At 43.1% G+C, this 23,246-nt stretch overlaps 1 pseudogene; it reads right to left on the reverse strand.

Moving 5' to 3' along the window:
- Positions 1 to 6,553: 6,553 nt before the first annotated feature.
- Positions 6,554 to 22,173, reverse strand: LOC134344714 (extracellular calcium-sensing receptor-like; annotated as a pseudogene).
- Positions 22,174 to 23,246: the final 1,073 nt, after the last annotated feature.

Here is a 23,246-nt window from a genome sequence, read left to right on the forward strand (position 1 = left end):
TAGAAACCCAAACCGTACACCTTTCGAATGTAGAGAGGAATCTTGTGCACCAGGAGAAAACGCTTGCGTTTCTGGGAAGACAGCGGCTGGAATTGAACCTCTGTCTGACAGCAGACACTGCTAAGCAATGTGCTAAACTCTACATCACCCTGCTGCCCACAGACTTCCTTATCGTTCGTACCATCGCAGGAACCTGAATACGCAAATTTATTGTGCCTTGAAGCTTCCTTCCCCTACTATCAGATGGCTTCATGGTGTATGGCAACATGAATATCACCGTGCTTTTCATTTTCTTGTATTTGTTTATTTAGTGATCAAATACCGAATAATAGATATCTCATTCTACTTCTACAGCTGATTCTGATTCTGCACTGGTATATATTCTTAATTGACCGTAATATTTCTGCTGACTAGAAGTTTGCAATAATTGCCGTGACCGTCAACAAATGTTACGACCTAGGCCAATTGGGAAATCCGTCTTATTTCAGAGCTAGTTTCGAATATGTCAGTAGAACCAGTAGCGAAATTCGGCAAGTTTGGTATCATTGTCTTTCTTTCTGTGCAATTAGTAGTGAACATTCCAGACAATATATTAGAATGCTCGCTTTGTAAGATATCAGAAGTCAGGGCGACCTCAAGTGTCTCTGACTATTACACTTGCAACGTGGTGCAGCTACTGACAGACCACGCTTAGGATCTAAAGCTGGAGCTGGATGAATTCCGAATTATTTTGGAGGCAGAGGGATTGATTGGCAGCAGGGACATGGAAGTTGTTACATCTAAGCACAGCGTAGTGTAACGCAGAGGGGATCAGTATTAGTGATAGGGAATCATTGGTGAGGAAGCACGCATGAGGTTCTGTTAACGAAAACTAGATTCCGTAATGGTATGTTGTCTCACAGGTGTTAGATTCAGCGACATCTCATATCGCGTCTATAGCATTTTAAGTGGGAGCGTGAACAGTCAGAAGTTGTCGTCCACGTCAATACCAATAACCCAGGCAGGGAGGAGGACGAAGTCCTGCAAAGAAATTTTAGGAAGTTCGGTGATAAGTTAAAGAAAAAGGGTTCTAGGTTTTTGATCTGATGATTGCTAACGGTGCTTTGTGCGGTGAGACCAGAAGCAGGAGATAACACGGATTAAGACGCGGCTCAGGAAATGGTGATCATGTGAGTGCTTCAGAGTTTTGGATTAGTGTGATCTTCTTCCGGAAAGATGCAACCTCTACAAAAGGGACGTTTTCCAGCTCAACTGGCAGGGGACTAATATCCTCGCAAGAAGGTTTTCTACAGCTACTGCGGCTTTTTAAAAACTTGAGTTGCAGGGGAACGAAAACCACAGTGCCAGGGCAGATAGTGGATATGTTATTATCCCCACATACAAGAAAAAGAATCGAAAGAAGGAGCTTTGTGCTAATAACGACCAGAGTTGCGTCTATTTCAATGCAAGGAGATTTGAAGATAAGGCGGATGAGCTTAAGAATATAAAACAGGATGTAGAATGCAGACGTTCTAACCATTTCTGAGACTTCATTGCATGAGGGATAGGGCTTGCAGTTATACTTGCGAGGTAGTTCCAGGGTTCCTTTTTTTTGACATTTTGAGCGGACGGGCTGGCATTCCTTTTCAAGTAGCACGTCACCGCAGTGCTTTGAAAGAACAGCCAGAGTACTGGAGTTGGGATGCAATATTGAAATTGTAGAAGGCATTGGTAACACCAAATAAGGAGTATTGTGTACAGTTCTGGTCACCAAATTATAGGAAAGATGCCAACAAATTAGAGACTGTGCAGAGAAGATTTACTAGAATGTTATCTGGGTTTCATCACCTAAGTTACAGAGAAAGGTTGAACAAGTTGGGTCTTTATTCTTTGGAGCGTAGAAGGTTCAGGGGGGACTTGATAGAGTTATTTAAAATTATGAGGGGGATAGATAGAGTTGACTTGGGTAGGCTTTTTCCATTGAGGGTAAGGGAGATTCAAACAAGAGGACATGAGTTGAGAGTTAAAGCGGAAAAGTTAAGGGTAACATGAGGGGGAACTTCTTTACTCAGAGAGTGGTAGCTGTGTGGAACGAGCTTCCAGCAGAAGTGGTTGAGGCAGGTTTGATGTTGTCACTTAAAGTTAAGTTGGATAGCTATATAGACAGGAAAGGAACGGAGGGTTATAGGCTGAGTGCAGGTCGATGGGACTAGGTGAGGGTAAGCGTTCGGCCCGGACTAGAAGGACTGAGATGGCCTGTTTCCGTGCTGTGATTGTTATATGGTTTATATGGCTGTAATTCAATCTGTTTCAATATAATTATAGAGCAGGATATGTCTGGCATTCAAGTTGAGGTTCTGACTTACAGAAAAGTCAATATTGCCGACATCAGTAAGAATCAGAATAATGGGGAGGGCCAATATGTGTAGAGACCCTCGGATTTTTTTTTCTGAATCTGTGTTTACTCGGAAGACTGACAGAGAGTCTTCCGAACTGATCCAAACCAGCAGCGAGGGCGAAGAACGTTTACGAATTAAAGAGGAGTGTGTGCTAACTGTCTTAGTGCAAATTAGTGTGGATAAATCCCCAGGGTCTGATAACGTTTTCCCATAGACATGAGGCTGGTGCAGAATTTGTTGGGGATTGAAGGATTCATAGTGGACAGCTGGATAAGTCTCCAGGTCCTGACAGGATATTCCATAGGACCTTGAGGGAAGTTAGTGTAGAAATAGCAGGGGCTCTGACAGAAATATTTCAAAAGTCATTAGAAACGGGGATGGTGCCGGAGGATTGGCATAATGCTCATGTGGTTCCATTGTTTAAAAAGGGTTCTAAGAATAAACTTAGCAATTATCGGCCTGTAAGTTTGTCGACAGTGGTGGGTAAATTAATGGAAAATATTCTTAGAGATGGTATATATAATTATCTGGATACACAGGGTCTTATTAGGAACAATCAGCATGGATTTGTGCGTGGAAGGCCATGTTTGGAAGTCTTATTGAATTTTTGAAGAGGTTACTAGGAAGATTGACGAGAGTAAAGTGGTGGATGCTGTCTATATGGACCAGTAAGATCTTTGACAAGGTTCTATACGGAAGGTTAGTTAGGAAGGTTCAATTGTTAAGTATTAATACTGAAGTAGTAAAATGGATTCAACAGTGGCTGTATGGGAGATGCCAGAGATTAGTGGTGGATACCAGTTTGTCAGATTGGAGGCCAATGACTAGTGGTGTGCCTCAGGGATCTGTACTGAGTCCAATGTTGTTTGTCATATCGATTAATGATCTGAATGATGGGGTGGTAAATTGGATTAGTCAGTATGCAGATGATATTAAGATAGGTGGCGTTGTGGATAATGAAGTAGGTTTTCAAAGCTTGCAGGGAGATTTCGGCCAGATGGAAGTATGGGCTGAAAGATAGCAGATGGTGATTAATGCTGATAAATGTGAGGTGCTACATTTTGGTAGGATTAATCAAAATAGGACATATATGGTAAATAGTAGGGCATTGAAGAATGCAGCAGAACAGAGGGATCTAGGAATAATGGTGCATAGTTCCCTGTAGGTGGAATCTCATGTGGAAGGGTGGTGAGGAAATATTTTTGGTATGCTGGCCTTTATAAATCAGAGCATTGAATATCGGAGTTGGGATGTCAAGTTAGAATTGTACAAGGCATTATTTTGGCCAAATTTGGAGTATTGTGTGCAGTTCTGGTCACCGAATTATAGGAAGGATGCCAACAAAATAGAGAGAGTGCAGAGGAGATTTACTAGAATGCCAGCGGGGTTTCAGCACCTGAGTTACAGAGAAAGGCTGAACAAGTTAGGTCTTTATTCTTTGGATCGTAGAAGGTTGAGGGGGGACTTGATAGTGGTATTTAAATTTATGAGGGGCATAGATGGAGTTGAGGTGGATAGGCTTTTTCCATTGAGTGTAGGGGAGGTTCAAAGAAGAGGACATGAGTTGAGAGTTAAGGGGCAGAGGTTTAGGGGTAACACAAGGGAGAACTCCTTTACTCAGGCAATGGTAGCAGTGTGGATGCGGGTAGATGTGACTAGGTGAGAGTAAGCGTTCGGTACGGACTAGAAGGGCCGAGATGGGCTGCTTCCGTACTGTAATTGTTATATGGGTATATGGTTATATGGAGTTGGAATATTTTCAGATTGTGCAAGATATTCTTGAAACCTAATTTGGAGTATTTTGCGCACTTCTGATTAGATAACTAAGGGAATGTTATCAATAAGATCGAAAGAGTACAAAGAGGAGTTACCAGGATATTTATAAGAAAAAGGTAAGATAGGTTAGGGCTTTGCTCCTTGGAGCCGGGGAAAGTAAGGAGATATTTGATAGAGATATAGAAACTTATGAGTGGCATATATAGCGTAAATGCAGCAAGTTGTTTTATTTTCCAGAGTGGTTGGGTGAGACGACAGCAAGAGGGCAAAGATTAAATATCACATATTTAAGCGGAATAAGATGGAAATTTCGTCAATCGCAGGGTATTGTGTGTGGAACAAACTGCCAGTGACAATGATTGATGCGGACTACAGGAATTCTGCAGATGCTGGAAATTCAAGCAACGCACATATGTGTGATGATTGATGCGGTTTCGGTTTCAGCAATTAAGAGACGCTTTAATACGTAAACGGATGGAGTTCAAGGGTTCTAGAACAGGTCTATGGGACCTGGCAATATCTCCTGAAGTAATTCCTGATCATCAGTCAATAGGGAAGTGGACTCAATTTATCCGAATATACAGTTACAAGGCAAAACAAATTCCTTAAATTCCATGCAATTAACTGGTAACAGCGTCAAATGTAAATACGTAAGTCCCTCTTGACGCCTCATCACACTCCCTTTCCAAACGCAAGATCTAACTCGTCCCAATTACGTGACAAGCAGCAGCCACAGAGCAAATCGTTTATTCTCGCAAGCATTTGTAAATATTTAATTCAGTAACCATTAACGTAGACTATTTTATCAATACATTTATTTATACCACAAAGAATTGAGTAGAAAGTAGCTTATAAAATGCGACAATATCAAACCGATTACAAAGTTCAGTCTGTCTCATGGTAGAAACGCTATAAGATCAGCCACACATGATCACTTTTCGTAAATATACGTTAACTCAACGGAAAATATTATTGTTTTCTCAGCGTCTTAACGGCTTAGACTTTATTATAGATTCCGTCGTTTCGATTTTTTTTCCTATTGATTGGTAGTTTTCTGCATTTTCTTTCTCTCGTTGATTAAATACCGGCGTCACGTTTGCTCTCCACTGGAACTTATGTGAATGTACATGATTTTGGAAGATGGTAACCAATGTACCAAGTGGCTCCAAGGACAGTTTTATCACAACTCTGGTATTTAGACCACCAGGGCATTGGAATCTGTCAGTTTTTTGAATAATGTTCATCGGCAGATTTGCAAGTACTGTGCAAAGAGCTGATAGTGTTGTTATTGAACCACTTGCTCAAATACGTTCCTTGGATTTGAATCATCACTCCGTGGCTTCTTTATTACCTACACCTATACATCTGCTGATTAAAGAAAATATATAACAACTAATCTTGTGACAGCATCTCAATGCATAAAAGCATGTAGACATGGTCAAGCGGTTCATTTGCTGATTCTATCAAGCATCCATTTGGGGAAGAAATGTGATCGAGGTGACGTTGACTATGAATGATTGTTGGCGCAACTTCGGGTTTGGATTAACTATTTCAGAAACTGCTGATCTACTGTGAAGTTCACACACAATAGCGTGAAGAGTTTACAGAGAATGGATGGAAAAAATCCAGGGAAGGACATGTCTGAGATGAAAACGCCTTGTTCATGAGAGAGCTTAGAACGAGGTCCAGACTCGTTCAAGCTGACAGAAAAACGACAGTAACACAAATAACCACGTACTGCGAACGCAGAGGAAAATAGATCAGCTATGAAAAACTGGCGGAGTAGTCTTGATGGGTCGAAAGGCTTAATTATGCTCCTATATTTTATAGTCCGATGGTTGAACATGTCGAAAATAAAGTGGACGGGAGATAGCAGCAGGAGACAGGTTATTAACTTATTTCCCAAGCGGAAAATTTAGCTGCTGATTGCATTTGAGGTATAATACATAGGATTTCTTTCCCAACCTTCACTACCAGCAATGTATTCTCCCATGACTAAAGTCTTAATTGCTCAGTAATAATGCAGAATAAACACAATGCAATCTATGCAATTTTCCAATTTCCTATCAGACTGACATATTGGAAGCGTTTTGAGAAAATTTAAGATCTCTGTTGGCAGAGGAAGAGTTTCGACCTGCAGAGTTTAATTATGGAGTAACCCGAAATATACGGAAAATCGGACATCACATTTCAACTTTCCACTTCGCTTTTAAGTGGCCGAACAATCCAAATTAAATATCGCAACAGATTTTAAATTACATCGAAACAATTGATAGAAATTCATACAACATTGAAATCGGATAAAATTGAACTTCGATCGCAACAAAATATTTAAAACTTAGTTTATTTAATGAGGAATACAGACACGGATGTCACAATGATACAAAGAACGCTGGTAGTTACACAGAAGTCCCTTTATCCATCATATTTTTCTTTGTATTAATCTCTGGTTTGAGTAATAGAATGTAACATTTCGGTGCAAAAATGCACAGGAGCAGACCGAAGCTCGATGCCCAGATAGCGAACACTTCTACAGCCGCGGTGTACTTGCCCGGAGAGCTCACATAAACCGGAATAAAAGTTATCCGGACAGCACAAAAAATCAGCATGCTGAAAGTGATGTACTTGGCGTCGTTAAAATTGTCCGGGAGATTCCGGGCAAGGAATGCAAGCACTAAACACACTATGGACAACAGAGCAATATAGGCCGACACTAAATAAAAGGCGATCAATGAGCCCACGTTACATTCCAGAATAATTATGTCGCTGTAATAACTCATGTTTTTCAATGGGTAGGGCGGTGACACACTCAGCCAGACAACGCACACTAAGCCTTGCAAAAAGGGAAGACTGAAGACACCCAGACGTTGCTGCGTCGGTCCGAACCACTTCATCACATTGCTGTTGGGAAGAGTTGCTTTAAAGGCAACCACGACAAGGATGGTTTTGCCCAAGATGCAGGAAATGCAAAGAACGAACACAACTCCGAAAGCTGTGCGGCGCAACATGCAAGACCAGCCGGTCGGTTCTCCAATGAAAGCGAGCGAGAAAACAAAGCAAGGCAGTAGGGCAAATAAGAGCAGGAAACTAAGTTCGGAATTGTTCGCTTTAACCATTGGAGTTTCCCGATACCGATAGAAAATCACAGCGATGGCCAAGGTAAAACCCATGCCCATCACAGCAAGAATGACTAATACAAAACCCAGAACTTCACGAAAGGAAAGAAATTCAACTTTCTTGAGAACACATTGTGTTTTTGCCCGATTGGACCAGTAGTCCGAGGGACACGTGACGCAATCCGAGGAATCTGGAAGAATAAGCGTTTGATATGAAAACGTTTGTGAGCATAGAACTGGGGAAATGAGAGACGTCGCTTTTCATCTCTGCACTTACCAGTAGCGTTGCTGATCTCACCATCGGCGCACTCTGCACAGTCAAAACAACATAGTGGCTGCCCTTTCCGGCTGACTTTTCTTGTTCCAGGAAGACAGGGCTCTGAGCAAATTGCTCTTGGGATCTGAAGCAACAGAAACATCCTGTTGGTATGCATTTGAAGCGTAAATACACTCATTCAGCATGCGGAGCAGCGAACAAGACACAGGAAATTGAGTCTGAAAAGTAAACGAAAAGTATTTTGTGCAGTGAAAGTTTAACTGACCGAAAGCTGGGCTATAACATCGCTAACGGATGTGAAGCCGCACACGATGGTTGCTAAAATGGCAGAACTGGAGAAACTAGTGTTTTCTGTCACGGCACAGGAGATGAATTTTAGAATCAATCCTAAATTAGGAATTATTCGTCGGAAGTGAAAAAGGAGAGGTAAATAGTCCCAGCTCAGTTAACTCCCATGGACCTGCGACCGCATTAGAAATAGAGAACGTAAACTACTTTCTAATTCCGTTCAAATATTAATATCGGAGGTCCACATCAATCGGGAGCCTGATGTGCAGATCGATTAGAAATACGGGAAGGTAGGTGCACCCAATGTGCTGGACCCAGGTAAGTGGATAACTGACTGGACGAGGAAATGGGATAGCCAACTCTTAATCTGTGCGTTTGTCTCAGCAGGTAAGGAGATGGGAGCTGGTACAAGAGACGTACTGTTGTGATAGTGGATCCACTGGTTTGGGGAAAAGATAGGATGTTATGTGGTCGAGAGCGAGACTTCCATTTGGTTTATTTCCTTCCATGCGCCAAGGTCAAGTGCATCTCGAACTGAGTCCTCAACATTCTTAAGTGGGAGGATGAGCAGCCAGAGGTCGTAGTCCAGGTCGGTACCAATGATTTCGGGAGTAAGGTTGGCTAGGTCCTGCAATTTAGGTTCAGGGAATTAGGTACTAATTTAAACGACATGACCTCCAAGGCGTGACCTGAACGAGGGAACGTAGTCTGAAGATTCGGGGGAGTAAACAGAGAAACATAGAAAATAGGTGCAGGAGTAGGCTATTCGGCCCTTCGAGCCTGCACCGCCATTCAGTACGATTGTGGCTGATCATCCAACTCGGAATCCTGTACTTGCCTTCTCTCCGGACCCCCCGATCCCTTTAGCCACAAGGTCCTTATCTAACTCCCTCTTAAATATAGCCAATGAACTGGCCTCAACTGTTTCCTGTGGCAGAGAATTCCACAGATTCACCACTTTCTGTGTGAAGTTTTTCCTCATCTCGGTCCTAAAAGGCTTCCCCTTTATCCTCAAACCGTGACCCCTCGTCCTGGACTTCCCCAACATCGGGAACAATCTTCCTGCATCTAGCCTGTCCAATCCCTTTAGAATTTTATACGTTTCAATAAGATCCCCCCTCAATCTTCTAAATTCCAGAGAGTATAAGCCTAGCCGATCCAGTCTTTCATCATATGAAAGTCCTGCCATCCAAGGAATCAATCTGGTGAACCTTCTTTGTACTCCCTCTATGGCAAGAATGTCTTTCCTCAGATTAGGGGACCAAAACTGCACACAATACTGTAGGTGTGGTCTCACCAAGGCCTTGTACAACTGCAGTAGTAGCTCCCTGCTCCTGTACTCGAATCCTCTTGCTATGAATGCCAGCATAACATTCGCTTTTTTCACCGCCTGCTGTACCTGCATGCCCACTTTCAATGACTGGTGTACAATGACATCCAGGTCTCATTGCACCTCCCCTTTTCCTAATCGGCTACCATTCAGATAATAATCTGTTTTCCTGTTCTTGCCACCAAAGTGGATAACTTCACATTTATCCACATTAAATTGCATCTGCCATGAATTTGCCCACTCGCCTAACCTATCCATGTCACCCTGCATTCTCTTAGCATCCTCCTCACAGCTAACACTACCGCCCAGCTTCGTGTCATCCGCAAACTTGGAGATGCTGCATTTAATTTCCTCGTTTAAGTCATTAATATATATTGTAAACAACTGGGGTCCCAGCACTGAGCCTTGCGGTACCCCACTAGTCATTGCCTGCCATTCTGAAACGCGCCGTTTATTCCCACTCTTTGCTTCCTGTCTGCCAACCAATTCTCTATCCACATCAATATCATACCCCCAATACCGCGTGCTTTAAATTTGCACACTAATCTCCTGTGTGGGACCTTGTCAAAAGCCTTTTGAAAATCCAAATATACCACATCCACTGGTTCTCCCCTATCCACTCTACTAGTTACATCCTCAAAAAATTTTATGAGATTCGTCAGACATGATTTTCCTTTCACAAATCCATGCTGACTTTGTCTGATGATTTCACCGCTTTCCAAATGTGCTGTTAGCACATCTTTGATAACTGACTCTAACATTTTCCTCAACACCGATGTCAGGCTTACCGGTCTATATTTCCCCAGTTTCTCTCTCCCTCTTTTTTTAAAAAGCGGGGTTACATTAGCCACCCTCCAATCCTCAGGAACTAATCTAGAATCTAAAGAGTTTTGAAAAATTATCACTAATGCATCCACTATTTCTTGTGCTACTTCCTTAAGCACTCTGGGATGCAGGCCATCTGGCCTGGTGGATTTATCTACCTTCAATCCCTTCAATTTACATAACACCACCTCCCTACTAACATGTATTTCCCTCAGTTCCTCCATCTCACTAGACCGTCGGTCCCCTACTATTTCCGGAATATTATTTCGTAGGACGAAGATGAGGAAGAACCTTACCTCCTCATGAATGCTGAATTTGTGGAACTCTCTGTTCAATGAAGCAGTGCAGGCAACCTCCGTAACTATATTTACAAAAGGTTGGGTAGATTTTTGCATACTAGGTGGATTAAGGGTTATGGGGTAAAAACAAGCAGGTGGTGATGAGTCCATGGTCAGATCAGCCGTGTTCTTTCTGAATGGTGCATCAGGATCGACTGTCCAGATGGCCTCCTCATGCTCCTATTTCTTTGGCTCTTATGTTCTTATATCTGAGGATTGCTAGACGTGCCACGTGCTGGTGAGTTCAGACAGTGTGGAGGGGCTTCAGATGCTTGGAGCACCTTGCCGCCTTCTGCAAAATATGGGACCTGCACAAAATTGATTGTTTGCACCTGAACTGGGGTGTTCTATTGACCATTCGGGATCGTTTGCTAACTATTTGACCTTCCCTACCAGCCCACTAGCTTCCGCATTCATCACATAAATCTCCATAATTTCCGCAGTCCCCAGCGAGATCTCCAAAAGATCTTGCTCGTGGTACTTATCCTTCCAAAGGTACAATACCACACTGGCCCCTGTACCTCCTCACTTACGACTAAACAGGGCCTACACAGTCCTTCTAGGTGAAGCGATACATAAAGCTGATTTCCTAGTCCTGATGAAGGGTCTCTGTACAAAATTTCGACTGTTTAATCTTTTAATAGATGCTGCTGGGCCTGCTGAGTTCCCCAAACATTTTTTGTTTGTTACAGTGGAGAAAATGAGATGGTTGTTGGGATAATTGTTGGTAAGCCTGCATGAAAATACTGCAATCAAAATTTGAGAATGGCGTCCTAATGTCTGCTGCTGGGTCATGCAAGAGTTATTGTTGGAAAACCGGGTGAGTTTAGGTGTTGGATGTTCAACTCTTGGGTAAGGAAAAGGACGAGGTAACTAGAAGGTGTAAGCTTGGAATGAACAAACGAGGGGCTTGTGTAATCTAAGAAATGCAATGGAACTGTTAAAAAAGAACTTCCGGATGGCTAAAAGTAAGACATGAGGTTCTTCTGGCAGACAAGTTGAAGGAAAATCCGAGAAATCCAATATATATATTTGGTCCTCTGTAACATCAGAATGGTAAATCATGCGAGGGATTAAAAGAGACGGAGGACATCTTAAACAACAGGAATTCTGCAGATGCTGGAAATTCAAGCAACAAACATAAAAGTTGCTGGTGAACGCAGCAGGCCAGGCAGCATCTTGACGAAGGGTCTCTGCCTGAAACGTCGACTGCACCTCTTCCTAGAGATATTGCCTGGCCTGCTGCGTTTACCAGCAACTTTTATATGTGTTGGAGGACATCTTAACTGAATTTCATCCATATCTATTCATTCGGGAGACTGATACGTATTCTATAGAAGTGAGGTAAAGCAGTTTTAAGTTACAGAGTCACAGCCTATTCCCATCGACCTGCAGAGGGCCCATCGCTTACCATATACCTATCATCCATTTACCTGTCCATTCTCCTAGCATTAAAATCGAACTCGCATACACCACTTGTGTTGGTAGCTCGTTGCCAACACGGACGACCCTCTGAGTGAAGACGTGTATCCTTATGTTTCCCATAAACCTTTTTTACTTTCACCATAAACACATTGGGTTGTAGCCCCACCCAATCTCAGGGGTAGTACTGTACTTGCAAATACCTTAGTAAAATACCTCATAATTCTGCATACCTTCAAATCTTTTCTCAAAATTCTCTATTTCGTGGAATAAAGACATAATCATATTTCCTTCTCAATCAAGTCCTCATGACTTGGCGACGTTCTTTCAAGTTCTCGCTGCACTTTTCCAAATTATGAACATAGTTCCTGTAGATAGGTGACCCAAATTGCACACATTTCTCCAAATTAGACCTCACCAATACTTTATACAACTTCAACATACCGTCCCACCTCCTGTACTCAGTACTTTGAATTATGAAGGCCAACAGAGAACCAGAATAAACGGTGTAAAGACAGTAAGGTAGAAGGGCTGAAATGTGTGTACCTCAATGCAAGAAGCATCAGAAACAAAGGCGATGAACTGAGAGCTTGGATACATAAATGGAATTATGATGTAGCGGCCATTACAGAGATTTGGCTGGCACCGGGGCAGGAATGGATTCTCAATAATCCTGGATTTCAGTTGGTCAGGGATACTATTACAGCTACAGAAAGGGTGGGTAATGTAGCAGGATCCTCTTTTGCGTCAGTATGGGTGGAAGTCAGGAACAGGAAGGGAGCAGTTACCCTATTGGGGGTATTCTATAGGCCCCCTGGTAGCAGCAGAGATACAGAGGAGCAGATTGGGAGGAAGATTTTGGAGAGGTGCAAAAATAACAGGGTTGTTATCATGGGTGACTTTAACTTCCCTAATATTGATTGGCACCTGATTAGTTCCAAGGGTTTAGATGGGGCAGAGTTTGTTAAGTGTGTCCAGGACGGATTCCTGTCACAGTATGTGGACAGGCCGACTCGGGGGAATGCCATACTAGATCTAGTACTAGGTAATGAACCGGGTCAAGTCACAGATCTCTCAGTGGCTGAGCATCTGAGGGACAGTGACCACCGCTGCCTGGCCTTTAGCATTATCATGGAAAAGGATAGAATCAGAGAGGACAGGAAAATTTTTAATTGGGGAAGGGCAAATTATGAGGCTATAAGGCTAGAATTTGCGGGTGTGAACTGGGATGATGTTTTTGAAGGGAAATGTGCTATCGACATGTGGTCGATGTTTAGAGATCTCTTGCAGAATGTTAGGGGTAAATTTGTCCCGGTGAGGAAGACAAAGAATGGTAGGGTGAAGGAACCATGGGTGACAAGTGAGGTGGGAACTCTAGTCAGGTGGAAGAAGGCGGTATACATGAGGTTTAGGAAGCAAGGATCAGATGGGTCTATTGAGGAATATAGGGAAGCAAGAAAGGAGCTTAAGAAGGGGCTGAGAAGAGCAAGAAGGGGGCACGAGAAGGCCTTGGCGAGTAGGGTAAAGGAAAACCCCAAGGCATTCTTCAATTATGTGAAGTAAAACAGGATGACAGGAGTGAAGGTAGGACCGATTAGAGATAAAGGTGGGAAGATGTGCTTGGAGGCTGTGGAAGTGAGCGAGGTCCTCAATGAATACTTCTCCTCGGTATTCACCAATGAGAGGGAACTTGATGATGGTGAGGACAATATGAGTGAGGTTGATGTTCTGGAGCATGTTGATATTAAGGGAGAGGAGGTGTTGGAGTTGTTAAAATACATTAGGACGGATAAGTCCCCAGAGCTTGACGGAATATTCCCCAGGCTGCTCCACGAGGCGAGGGAAGAGTTTGCTGAGCCTCTGACTAGGATCTTTATGTCCTCGTTGTCCACGGGAATGGTACCAGAGGACTGGAGGGAGGCGAATGTTGTCCCCTTGTTCAAAAAAGGTGGTAGGGATAGCCCGGGTAATTATAGACCAGTGAGCCTTACGTCTGTGATGGGAAAGCTGTTGGAAAAGATTCTTAGAGATAGGATCTCTGGGCATTTAGAGAATCATGGTCTGATCAGGGACAGTCAGCATGGCTTTGTGAAGGGCAGATCGTGTCTCACAAGCCTGATAGAGTTCTTTGAGGAGGTGACCAGGCATATAGATGAGGGTAGTGCAGTGGATATGATGTATACGGATTTTAGTAAGGCATTTGACAAGGTTCCAAACGGTGGGCTTATTCAGAAAGTCAGAAGGCATGGGATCCAGGGAAGTTTGGCCAGGTGGATTCAGAATTGGCTTGCCTGCAGAAGGCAGAGGGCCGTGGTGGAGGGAGTACATTCAGATTGAAGGATTGTGACTAGTCGTGTCCCACAAGAATCTGTTCTGGGACCTCTACTTTTCGTGATTTTTATTAACGACCTGGATGTAGGGGTAGAAGGGTCAGTTGGCAAGTTTGCAGACGACACAAAGGTTGGTGGTGTTGAAGATAGTGTAGAGGATTGTCAAAGATTGCAGAGAGACATGATAGGATGCATAAGTGGGTTGAGAAGAGTCAGATGGAGTTCAAACTGGAGAAGTGTGAGGTGGTACACTTTGGAAGGGCAAACTCCAAGGCAGAGTACAAAGTAAATGTCAGGATACTTGGTAGTGTGGAGGAGCAGAGGGATCTCGGGGTACATGTCCACTGGTCACTGAAAGTTGCCTCACATGTGGATAGGGTAGTTAAGAAAGCTTATGGGGTGTTAGCTTTCATAAGTCGAGGGATAGAGTTTAAGAGTCGCGATGTAATGATGCAGCTGTATAAAACTCTGGTTAGGCCACACTTGGAGTACTGTGCCCAGTTCTGGTCGCCTTACTATAGGAAGGATGTGGAAGCATTGGAAAGGGTACAGAGGAGATTTACTGGTTTAGAGAGTATACATTATGATCAGAGATTAAGGGAGCTAGGTCTTTGCTCGTTGGAGAGAAGGAGGCTGAGAGGAGACTTGGTAGAGGTGTACAAGATAATAAGTGGAATTAGCTAAGATAGACTGGCAAATGACACTTAAAGGATTGACGGTGGATATGCAATGGCAAGCATTTAAAGGTTGCTTGGATGAACTACAACAATTGTTCATCCCAGTTTGGCAAAAGAATAAATCAAGGAAGGTAGTGCACCCGTGGCTGACAAGAGAAATTAGGGATAGTATCAATTCCAAAGAAGTAGCATACAAATTAGCCAGAGAAAGTGGCTCACCTGAGGACTGGGAGAAATTCAGAGTTCAGCAGAGGAGGACACAGGGCTTAATTAGGAAGGGGAAAAAAGATTATGAGAGAAAACTGGCAGAGAACATAAAAACGGACTGTAAAAGCTTTTATAGATATGTAAAAAGGAAAAGACTGATAAAGACAAATGTAGGTCCCTGCAGACAGAAACAGGTGAATTGATTATGGGGAGCAAGGACATGGCAGACCAATTGAATAATTACTTTGGTTCTGTCTTCACTAAGGAGGACATAAATAATCTTCCAGAAATAGTAAGGGACAGAGGGTCCAGTGAGATGGAGGAACTGAGTGAAATACATGTTAGTAGCGAAGTGGTGTTAGGTAAATTGAAGGGATTGAAGGCAGATAAATCCCCAGGGCCAGATGGTCTGCATCCCAGAGTGCTTAAGGAAGTAGCCCAAGAAATAGTGGATGCATTAGTGATAATTTTTCAAAACTCGTTAGATTCTGGACTAGTTCCTGAGGATTGGAGGGTGGCTAATGTAACCCCACTTTTCAAAAAAGGAGGGAGAGAGAAACCGGGGAATTATAGGCCGGTTAGCCTAACGTCGGTGGTGGGGAAACTGCTGGAGTCAGTTATCAAGGATGTGATAACAGCACATTTGGAAAGCGGTGAAATGATCGGACAAAGTCAGCATGGATTTGTGAAAGGAAAATCATGTCTGACGAATCTCATAGAATTTTTTGAGGATGTAACTAGTAGAGTGGATAGGGGAGAACCAGTGGATGTGGTATATTTGGATTTTCAAAAGGCTTTTGACAAGGTCCCACACAGGAGATTAGTGTGCAAACTTAAAGCACACGGTATTGGGGGTAAGGTATTGGTGTGGGTGGAGAATTGGTTAGCAGACAGGAAGCAAAGAGTGGGAATAAACGGGACCTTTTCAGAATGGCAGGCGGTGACTAGTGGGGTACCGCAAGGCTCAGTGCTGGGACCCCAGTTGTTTACAATATATATTAATGACTTGGATGAGGGAATTAAATGCAGCATCTCCAAGTTTGCGGATGACACGAAGCTGGGTGGCAGTGTTAGCAGTGAGGAGGATGCTAAGAGGATGCAGGGTGACTTGGATAGGTTGGGTGAGTGGGCAAACTCATGGCAGATGCAATTTAATGTGGATAAATGTGAAGTTATCCACTTTGGTGGCAAAAATAGGAAAACAGATTATTATCTGAATGGTGGCCGATTAGGAAAAGGGGAGGTGCAACGAGACCTGGGTGTCATTATACACCAGTCATTGAAAGTGGGCATGCAGGTACAGCAGGCGGTGAAAAAGGCGAATGGTATGCTGGCATTTATAGCGAGAGGATTCGAGTACAGGAGCAGGGAGGTACTACTGCAGTTGTACAAGGCCTTGGTGAGACCACACCTGGAGTATTGTGTGCAGTTTTGGTCCCCTAATCTGAGGAAAGACATCTTTGCCATAGAGGGAGTACAAAGAAGGTTCACCAGATTGATTCCTGGGATGGCAGGTCTTTCATATGAAGAAAGACTGGATGAACTGGACTTGTACTCGTTGGAATTTAGAAGATTGAGGGGGGATCTGATTGAAACGTATAAGATCCTAAAGGGATTGGACAGGCTAGATGCGGGAAGATTGTTCCCGATGTTGGGGAGGTCCAGATCGAGGGGTCACAGTTTGAGGATAGAGGGGAGGCCTTTTAGGACCGAGATTAGGAAAAACTTCTTCACACAGAGAGTGGTGAATCTGTGGAATTCTCTGCCGCAGCAAACTGTTGAGGCCAGTCATTGGCTATGTTTAAGAGGGAGTTAGATATGGCCCTTGTGGCTACAGGGGTCAGGGGGTATGGAGGGAAGGCTGGGTTCTGAGTTGGATGATCAGCCATGATCATAATAAATGGCGGTGCAGGCTCGAAGGGCCGAATGGCCTACTCCTGCACCTATTTTCTATGTTTCTATGTTTCTATGAATAGATCGAGTGGATAGCCAGCGTTTTTTCCCCAAGGCACCACTGCTCAATACAAGAGGACATGGCTTTAAGGTAAGGGGTGGGAAGTTCAAAGGTGATATTAGAGGCAAGTTTTTTACTCAGAGAGTGGTTGGTGCGTGGAATTCACTGCCCGAGTCAGTGTTGGAGGCAGATACACTAGTGAAGTTTAAAAGACTACTAGAAAGGTATATGGAGGAATTTAAGCTGGGGGCTTATGTGGGAGGCAGGGTTTGAGGGTCGGCACAACTTTGTGGACCGAAGGGCCTGTACTGTGCTGTACTGTTCTATGATCTATGTTCTAATGTACCAACAGCTTTTTTTACGATTCTGCAAAGCTCTGATACAACTTCAAAGAATTATGGACCTCCGGTATTTCCAAAGGTTATTTTTCCACCGTTCACTGGTTAAGACCTACCCTGGTTGGTCCTATTGAAGTGTAAAACCTCGCACTTGTCTGTATTAAATTCCACCGACATTTTCAGCCTATTTTCCAGGTCGTCCAAATCCCACTGCAAGCCCTTGTAGTATTCCTTGCTGTCCACGACAGCTCCAACGTAGTTGCCATTCGCAAATGTGCTGACCCAGTTAACCACGTAATCATATAGATATGGGTGACAAACAATAGTGGACTCAGCACCAGTCCCTGTGGCACTACAGTAGACACATGCCTCCAGTCAGAGAGGCAATCATTTATTGACACTGCCTGTCTTCTCTCTGAAAGCGAATGTCTAATCCAAATTAATACCTCGTCTTGATTAATTCTTCTTGTCCAACCTCCTGTGCGAGTCTATATAAAATGTCTTTTTAAGTCCATGTAGTGAACATCCAGTGCCTTGTTTTTCATGTACTTCCTGGTAAGTTCCTCGAAATCTTTGAGATTGACTAGACAGGACCTATCACGCAAGAAGGTATTCCTGACGATCCTTCGTCAGCCCATGTCTATCTAACTACTCATTTATCCTTTGTCCCTGAAAATGCTTTTCAATAATTTCCACACTACTGGTGTCAGGCTTACTGGTCTATAATCTCCTTGATTCATTATGGACCATTCTTGAAGCAGTAGAATAGCACTGACTGCCCTCACCTGTAGCTAAGGATGGTTTTGCTAGGGCACTTGCAATTGCCGCACTGGCCACCGTAGGGTCCGCAAGAATACTTTTTCAGGCGCTGCGGACATATCGACGTTAATTTGCCCCAAGGGAGAAAACACTTCCTCAGATGTAATCTGTATAGGGTTCATGAAACGGATGCCACATTGCCTCAATGATATAGACTCTGCTTAAATGAAAATGCAAAAAAAAATGTTTAAACTCTTTAGAAAATTCAACACACTGTGGAGGCTACTTTTTACATTGCATGAATATATAGAAACAATGTTGGTCATATACAGGGCGTGGAGCTGTTTTCCATTTTGCCAACGAAATAGGCGGGAGGAGCCCTCCGTTGAAAAATGATATCGTATCTGTTAAATAGGGGCCGTGGACAATTCTGATTTGATGAACATGGACGTGAAAGTACAGAGGAACATCTGGTAAAAATTCTGAAACGCTCGTTCGCTGCTGTCGTTACTGCGCGGTCGGGAATCTTTCGGAGGGAAGGCCTCAAAATCTCCGGCTTTGCCTGCTGTTAGCGACCGAGGAGGAGGTCGAAGCGTTCGGGTAGAGATGGAGCTCAGTACTCTGTGTCGGAGAGCTGATTAGAGCACGTAGTTTTCGGATGACTCAGAGTCGGACCGTGGTCGGGTATGGCAGGGAGAGTTTTTCTTCCTTCTCTCCGTCTGCGTGAGATGTGAGGCATTTGAGAGACTTTGAATTTTTACTGTGCTCATGGACTTCTTCATCGAGTTATGGTATTGTTGCACTGTTGTTAGCATATGTTATAATTATGTGGTTTGATAGTTTTTTTTTCAGTCTTGGTCTGTTCCGTGTTTTGTGATATCACACCGGTGGAAATATTGTATCATTTCTTAATGCATGCATTACTAACTGACAGTAAAAGAGGACTGCGTGTCTTCATAATCTAATCTAATCCAAATGCATGGTTAAAAAAAACTTACCGTATTTCCGGTCATACTCCACACGATATCTCTGACGTTAATCTTTAGTTCGCGTCCTGGGGATGCAGAGCCGTCGTAATATCCAACGTTTACAATGTTAACGCTCCCCTTGAAATTCTTTTGCAAATTCACAAATTCATATCTTGGAATCGGATCTCCATTTTTGTCAAGATATATGGTTTCTCCCGACTTCACTGTGAAATTCACGGTACGGAGGTAGTGTATCAACTAGGGGAAGGGGGTGAAGGAAGCAATGCATGGTATTTTTCAACCATGATGTAGCTATGGTACCCATAAATACTGACATTCAACTTTGTGGAAAACGGAAATGATTGAAGTGAGCTGTATGATAGTACTATATAAACAATAAATGTGATTAGAGATTACCGAGTCTCGGATCGAGAGTAAAACATCTGATATGATAAGAAGTACTGCTTAAGGACCTCAGCGGGAAAAGCCTCATTTGTGGCTGGAGATAAGGCGACTGTCCATTTACGTGACTTGGTGATTTCCATAGGCAATTTGTTTTTCTGCATTGATATGGGAGACGGGTCAGAAACATGACGGACATTTTTCTGGGGAGTGTGCTTGGTGTGTAATGAATGCTGTAGTTGCCGTGGATCCCCAGGTATAATCAATTAATTAGAAGCTATGGTTTGTAGATATAAGGTAAGAGACTTGTACTCCTCTAGGCATATGAGGCGGACAGAGTTACAAAACCGTTGGAGTGCTGCCATAATCGTTGTTCTCTATGTTAGATACTGCCCCATCACTACCATCTAATAAAGTGGAATAAAATCCACTGGGGGCTGCTACGAAGTGAAAGGGATAATTCAACCAGTTATCTTGCCAACTTCAACCAATGTCCACTGCAAAGGATCCAAGCGTGAATCGCAGTGTTACTAGGAAAAATTGCATCGCTGTATATTCGCTCATGCAGCCCTGCCTTCTCAACAGATTGATTTCCAAAACATTGGTAAGTATATTCTGTGAACAAATGTTGGACCACCACAAAGAAAGTTCATTGCTAAAATATAGTGGTCAATATTTGAATACCAGCAAATAAAAATGGAACACAAAATATGATTTCTTTCTTAATGACGTGGTTGCTTTAGCAAAGGAATTACATGCCTATCTGCCATGGCTCGAAATTTGCAATATGTGCGCATGTATTATTCATAAAGGATCCGTCGCCTTCTACACAGGTTAACAAATTGTGGACTGAGTGAGCAATGGAGTAGACCACTGCATACACGTGGTATGAACTCCCGTCCATTATTGTCGGAATATAGTCATTTTCTATCCCTGCCATCTGCTCACTCCCGGTGCATGGCCGAACCTGACGTGGAGAGTTTCCCGTGTTTGTCCCGTTGTCTGTTGTAAAAGAGCAGGTGAATAGAGTTTCCCAAAACTCAGTCACCATAATATTACCAGGAAAGTTTGAAGGATGCACATTATGAAGATAATCTCTGAGATCATCTATTTCTATCCTTCGGGTGGCCAGGCCAATTGTTCCAGTGAGATAAACTGCTCTATGTTCAGGCGGGAGAAAATTTCTTGTCACCCACGCCTCAGTTCCAATCCAATAAAATTTGCATATCACCACCGTCAACAAAGGCCACCACCACTTTAGTAGATGCCTGTTTAATCGCCTGAACAACTTTACTGATTTTTTTCTGGAGGGTCAGTCCTGTGAAATGACCTAGAGTAGGCAATACAGATCCCAAACTCTCTACATGTTCAATAAATCCTCGCATTCCGAAATTGCCGTAATCGGTGTTACTTCTAATTCTTCCAATCCAAGTCCAGTCAAAGGTTCTCACCAGTTCCGCGAGAATTTTGGACTGGTACTGATCACCGGGGATAGTTCTAAAAAACGTTGGATATTCCTTCTTATCACTGAGACAGGAGCAGGTGGAGTAGTAACTAACCTGTAGGGAAGGAGATAAATAAATGAGTACCTGTGTCCGGCTTTACGCACTAGGAGAATGATAAATAGCTGGTTTTTCTTTGTGGAACATCTTATGATTCTACAAAACTAATATAAAATATGCAATATGAAAAGTATGCAAAACTTTCCGAGCATAATTTAAAATGTTCCATAAATAAGTTATTTATTACTCTTGTAATAAAGCATTTGTTAGCGAAATTAGGATTTCTGCTCCTGCTTCAGGACTTTCAATTAGAAGACGGATGTGGGGACTTTGGTACGGATGTCTGCTAGATTTACCAGGATGCTGCCTGGATTGGAAGTTGTAACCTTAAGAAGGATTTGGACACAATTATGTTGTTTCCTCTGAACGACGGAAGATGACCGGAGATTTGATGGAAATAAACTTAGCATAGACTGAAGAGACTGTCTCTTTTTTTTTTCAGTCTCACCAAGTCTTTAAAGGTTGCATATTGTAGTGCAAGAAATTAACGTGAGGAATGGGAAAGATCAAAGGAGATGTGCCACGCGGTACCTGAAGTACGTTTCCTGGATTGGTGAAGGAGGTATATACGATAGGAGCTTTTATAAAGGCTTTTGGATGGGTGCTTGAATGTGCAGAGATAGGAGTGACAGGGCATTTTGAAGATCAAAGTGATTGATCTGTTCGCCATTTTACTAATAGTTTAATCATTTCGGCACAGCACATGTGCTGAAGGGAGTGTTCCTGGGTGGTACCTTTCTCTGCTCTTTGTTTTGTGTTCTATTGCAGTGCACTTTAACAGATGGGAAGTTCATGTTCTTGCGGTTCATTTCTGTGAATGAGGCGTGAAGACTCTCTGGTATATTTCATAGACTGTAAAATCACAATATATATATAATTGTGCTAGCGTTGGTGCTAATTAGGAGATATACCGCCGTAGTTAAAATGCAGCCAAATCTTAGACACATTACCAACGGGATTCCAAAGGATCCAATTGCTCTTGCAGTTACAATGGATTTTGTAGATGGACCGCAACCAACAATTGCCGCGACGTGGGAAGAACCTGTACATTCAGGGTATTCAATTGATTCTTCTTCTCCATTGATCAAAGCGAGAGCTGCTTTCGAGGCGATCGTGGAGGATGAGCAGTCATCGTGGATCTGATACCCGAGTGTGATCCCCGGGAGGAGATTCTCATTCTGGTTTATTTCCTCAATGGCAAAAATCATTGTCTGCGCCAGTCGGAAGCTCGCAAACCGAAAGCTGTGGTATAAACATAAGATAAGTTTATGAAGTCTCCAGGTGCTTAATTCAATCAGGAAGTTACAGAAAACAATCAAGAATTTTGAAAGATTTAAAATGGAGCAATTCCCATTTGCCGATCACGGATGTTCACAGCACAGAGCTTGGGTCCGGACCCACAATGATTTTTGGTGGTTTCACCAGCTCAACATAGCAAATAGGCTCAATTTCACAGTAAACAGGATTGCACGGACACTATACGAGGGGGCTCGGAAGCAACAATGTTCCTCGTAGTACACGGCCGACTGCGCAGTTATGTGAATAACAAGAAAAAAGTAACACACACAAATGCTGGACTAACACAGAATGTCATGTTTTATCAACGGAGGGAATCACTTTATATTGTGGACCGAGACGTTTCCTCTGGACTGGAGCAGAAATGCGCAGAGCCAGAGAGTAGCTGTCTTTCCAGTTCTTTTATAGGTTTTCGGCCCGAAAAATCCACTGTTTTTTCTCCGCCATGAACATACTCTCAGCCGCTTAGTTCCTCCAGTACCTTGTGTGCGTTGTTCAATATTTACAGCAAGTTCAGAATCTGTCTTGTTCTTGTAATGAGGCTGGAGTGCGCTCAGCTTCTGTGGCCGCCATGTAAGTGTCAGTTCATTGACAGAGTGCTCAGAATCTTCCGTGAGCTTATGGACACAACATATTGTAAAGTGAGTACTGGTGCGTAGGCACTACTGAATATTTACAGAAACACTGAAAAATCAACAATGCTGGAAATTCTGAGAAACTCCCAGCAAATGCACGAGTAACTCACGAGGTAAGACAGCATCTATGGAGGGGAATAAATTGTCGACGTTTAGATCTGAGACCATTCATTTAGAGTCAGCATGAAGATAATGTACAGTACTTGGTATCTTCACCATATGCTCACACAGCATACTCTGTTTAAAATGACGCACACCCACTTCGAAACAAAACACAGTGACTCATGGTGGATGTGGACCCAATGAAATGTACCCACCCGAAACGTCGACAGTTCTTTTTCTCCCATAGGTACTGCTTGACCCGCCGA

This window comes from Mobula hypostoma, chromosome 4 (genome assembly GCF_963921235.1).
Source record: "Mobula hypostoma chromosome 4, sMobHyp1.1, whole genome shotgun sequence".
Lineage (NCBI taxonomy): Eukaryota > Metazoa > Chordata > Chondrichthyes > Myliobatiformes > Myliobatidae > Mobula > Mobula hypostoma.